Here is a 4,782-nt window from a genome sequence, read left to right as displayed (position 1 = left end):
CAGAGACAGAGAGAGAGGTTTTCCATCCACTGGTTCACTCCCCAGATGACCACAATGGCCAGAGCTGCACTGATCCAAAGCCAGGAGCCAGGAGCTTCTTCTGGGTATCCCACATGGGTGCAGGGACCCAAGGACTTGGGCCATCTTCCTACTGCTTTCCCAGGCCATAGCAGAGAGCTGGATCGGAAGAGGAGCAGCCAGGACTACAACCGATGCCTATATGGAATGCGAGCGCCACAGGCCAGGGCATTAGCCTGCAGATTTCCTGATTTGCTGGCATACAGCTTTTAGTAGTAATTTCTGATAATTCTTTTTATTTCTATGATGTCTGTTACATTTGCTTTTTATCTCTAATTTTATTAATTTAAATGTTCCCCCTCCCCCTTTTTTTTTGTTAATTGCAATGGTGTGTCAATTTTGGTTTCTTTCTTCAAAAAGCTACCTCATCATTTTTGCTGATCTTTTGTATATTTTTGTTTTGATTTTGTTCATTCTCTAATTTTAATTATTTCTTTCCTACTAGTTTGGGTTTGGCTGTTTTTCTCTGTCCTTGAGATGCACTGATAGCTCTTTCATTTGTTGCCTTTCCAATTTCTCTATGTAGGCACCAGTTGTTATAAACTTTCCTCTTTACCACTGCTTTTGCTGTTTACCATAATTGTTGATATGTTGTATTGTCATCTTCATTTGTTTCCAGGAACTTGATTTCTCTTTTGATTTCTTCAGTGACCCACTGTTCAGTCAGGGGCATGATGTACAGTTTACATTTGTTTGCATATGTTCTAGATTTTCCAGAGTTGTTGATTTACAACTCCATTCCATTGTGGTAGGAGAAGATTCATGGTAATATTTTGATTTTTTTTTTTCTTTTCTTTTCTTTTTTTTTTTTTTTTTTTGAATTTGCTGAGACTTGCTTTATGACCTAGCATGTAGTCAATCCTAGATAAAGTTCCATGTACTGGTGAGAAGTGTGTTTTCTGCAACTGTAGGATGGAAAGTTTCGTAGATATCTATTAGGTCCATTTGGTCTATAGTGTCAGTTAACTCTTTTATTTCTTTGCTAATTTTTCTGTCTGTTGATCTGTCCATTTCTTTTCTTTTCTTTTCTTTCTTTTTTTTTTTTTTGACAGAGTTAGAGACAGAGAGAAAGGTCCTCCTTCCATTGGTTCACCCCCAAAATGGCCGCCACGGCTGGCATGCTGTGCCAATCCAAAGCCAGGAGCCAGGAGCTTCTTCCTGGTCTCCCATGTGGGTGCAGGGCCCAAGTACTTGGGCCATCCTCCATTGCCTTCCCAGGCCAGAGCATAGAGCTGGACTTCAATAGGAGAAACCAGGACAGAATCCGGCACCCCAACAGGGACTAGAACCCGGGGTGCCAGTGCTGCAGGCGGAGGATTAGCCTAGTGTGCCGCGGTGCCAGCTTGATCTGTCCATTTCTGAAAGTGGGGTATTGAAGTCCCCCATTACTATTGTACTGGAGTCTGTGTCTCCCTTTAGATCCATAACATTTTTTGAAATAGCCTGGTACCCTTTAATTAGGTGCATATACCTTTGTAATAGTCATATCTTTCTTTTGAATTGATCCCTTAATCATTACATAGTTCCCTTCTCTTTGTCTTTTTTATCAGTTTTTGTGCTAAAGCCTATTTTTTCTGATATTAAACTGGCTATACCTGCCCTTTCTTTTCACATTTACATGGAATATCTTTTTCCATCTTTTCGCTTTTAGTCTGCATGTATTTTTGTTAGTCAGATAGTTTCTTACAGGTAGCAAATAGATGGGTCTTGTTTCTCAATCTATTCAGACAATCTGGATCTATTTTTTTTTCTGGTCCGCACTGTTTATTTTGCTGCTTGAAACCTAAGTGACAGTATGCCACTATAATTATGAGGTTTCATCTAAACCTTTACTACACTGCAGGTACAGAAATATACGGACACATTTTTGGATAATTGACATTTTGCAAAATGCATCAAACATTTTCATTTATACATGAGAAAAGGAAGTGCTCAAAGGGGTATGCATTTCAAGTTATTGCAGGTCATTTGTGAGAAAATTTCTTCAGATAAAACATGTTTAAATTTAACCAACAGTAGCGTGTCAGTATATTTAAAATCATGACAAAAATCTCTCTGGTCATGTTGCCCATGACAAATTACTATGATTTGTATGTTTAGGGCAAGATGTCAATTCAGCATAAATCCCATGGTATTTTGGTTTTCTTCTGGAGATGAAAGCTGTTTTTCTTGGGATAAATGCAGCAGGAAACCACAAGCCAGCTGATCAAAAAATCACATCTGTCATATTCCAATAATTTTCAGGACACATCAACTGACAGCAGCTTTGCCATTCCCAGTTCTCTTAAGAGAACTCTGCACTTTGCCTCAAGGACGTCTGTCAAAGCTTGTTCTCTGTTATGCCAGTTTGCTAACTACAGCCTGGTTGAGAGAATTTAGTTGGTTGGTCCATTTGTCTAGTGCAATATATCATGCACCTCTTCTCTTCTGATGATCCAGTTCAAGGAGTTGGTTGACGTGATCAATTCGGCCATGAATAGTGTTATCCAATATGCACTGGACCAGCAAGCTCTCCACATCAGCTACATCTATGTTTAACTCCTTAGAAATAAAAGGAATATGTATTCTTGTGTAAGGTTTAATTAATTTTATGAGCACTTGTGTTCTGATGTTTCACAAAATCTCTTCAATGTGTTCTCTTCTGAAAGGATCATCCATGATGTTGCTGTGATTTGTTTTCAGAATCTTTTCAAATTCGGTGATGTCATTATTCGGATAAGCACTTAGTAAGTTTGTCATTGCTAGAATTTCTGAATCATTCTTATACAGGTTGGCCTCCTGAAGTGAAATGGATTGATTTTCGATTTCATTTACATGTTTGCTAGGACCAAATATTTTAAGCAAGTGGTTCGTCTTGGATTTCCTGATTGATCACAATTCTTAAAAGTTTCAAAAAATCACTATGTGCCTTTTCAAATTCACCTTCTCTCAAGTGCATTTTACCACTACATTCTCTGACTCCCATGATCAGTAGATGAGGATGGCAGACTTGATGTGAAGTGACTGTTCATAGAGTGCTTTAAGTTTTTTGTTACTTTTCTGTGCTGTGTACATTTTAATTTCCAAAGCATATATTTCTAATAATTGTGTACCTTTTTTCAGGTCATCTTCTCCATTATCAGTCTAGCAGGATTGGTGTAACTGGTGTAAAATTTTTTGAAGCTTTCCATATTCCTCTCATTCTAAATATAATTTTCCAAGCTTTGTGTTTGTCTTAAACCACAGTCTATCACTCTTAGCATCTTTCAAAGCTTCCATCTCATCACGCTGATCCGAAGCCAGGAGCCAGGTGCTTCTCCTGGTCTCTCATGTGGGTGCAGGGCCCAAGGACTTAGGCCATCCTCCACTGCCTTCCCCGGGCCATAGCAGAGAGCTGGCCTGGAAGAGGGGCAACCGGGATAGAATCCGGCACCCCAACCGGGACTAGAACCTGGTGTGCCGGCGCCGCAAGGCGGAGGATTAGCCTGTTAAGCCATGGCACGGGCCGCTTCCATTGTTTCATAAAATTCCTGCAGTTAATCCATCTGTTTAGAAGTGGAGATATAATAATCAAAAACAGAGTTAATGGTTTTTTCAGAATAGTTTCTTATGACTGCATTCCAAATATAGACCAATAGTTGTTTATTCATCATTTCTGGAAAGTTTGTCAACTTGAAGTTAAGCACAGAAACAGATGATTGAGATTTAAATTCCCATTCTCATTTCACCTCCAAGTTCTAAAACTTTTTTGGAAAGTGCTTAATGCTGCTTTTGGGTCATCTTCTTTAAACGCTTTAGAATTATAGTACTGATTTTCCAAATCCACCTTTGGTTCAGAACTACTATCTTCAGAGTATTCCTGGTCGTAGTCCTCCTGCTCATCATACATGAAATCGTCCTCCATGTTAGACATCTTGGCCAGGCTGGGGGAGGAGGAGAACAGTCTGGATCTTTAACTGGAGAGTTGAAGCCGTTGATATTCAAGATAGCTGTTGGTAAGTAACTACTTTGCCCTGTGATTTGTTGTGAGTATCCCTATCATTTACTTTGGATTCTTTTGTATTTTTACTGAGTGATTTGTCTTCACATTCTTTCATGATGATGGCTTTCTTTCTGTATTTCTGTGTATAGCACACCCTTTTGCATCTTTAGTATGGCTGGACACGTGAAAAATTCCTTCAATTTATGTTTGTTATGGAAGATCTTTATTTCAATTTTATTTATAATTGAGAACTTTGCAGGGTACAGTATTTTGGGTTGATAGATTTTTCTTTTAAGAGTTGGACTATATCTTGCCATTCTCTTCTAGCCTGTAGGGTTTCTGCTGAGAAGTCAGCTGTGGGTCTAATTGGAGATCATCTGAAAATAATCTGGTGTTTCTCTCATGCACATCTTTTCTGTATGTTTACTGTGGAAAGTTTGACTACAATGTATCATGGTGAAGGTCTTTTCTGGTCATGTCTATTACGAGTTCTATGAGCTTCCTGTACTTGAATATCCCATCTTTCTTGAAATTAGGGAAGTTTTCTGTAATTATTTCAATAAATAGGCCATCTAGTCCCTTCTCTTTCCCCACCTTCAGGCTCTCCTGAGACCTGTATGCTGGGTCGTTTGATACTATCCCATAGATCTCCAGCACTTTTTTAGTTTTCTAATTTCTTCCTGCTTTTGGTGTGACTATAAAATTTCCTCAGATTTGTCTTCTAACTTGAATATTCTTTCTTC

At 38.8% G+C, this 4,782-nt stretch overlaps 1 pseudogene; it reads right to left on the bottom strand.

Annotated features, from left to right (window-relative positions):
• Positions 1-2,386: 2,386 nt before the first annotated feature.
• On the bottom strand, positions 2,387-3,970 carry LOC133765116 (COP9 signalosome complex subunit 2-like; annotated as a pseudogene).
• Positions 3,971-4,782: the final 812 nt, after the last annotated feature.

Source organism: Lepus europaeus, chromosome 1, assembly GCF_033115175.1.
Source record: "Lepus europaeus isolate LE1 chromosome 1, mLepTim1.pri, whole genome shotgun sequence".
NCBI classification, from domain to species: domain Eukaryota; kingdom Metazoa; phylum Chordata; class Mammalia; order Lagomorpha; family Leporidae; genus Lepus; species Lepus europaeus.
This window is presented reverse-complemented; position numbering and strand designations above follow the sequence as displayed.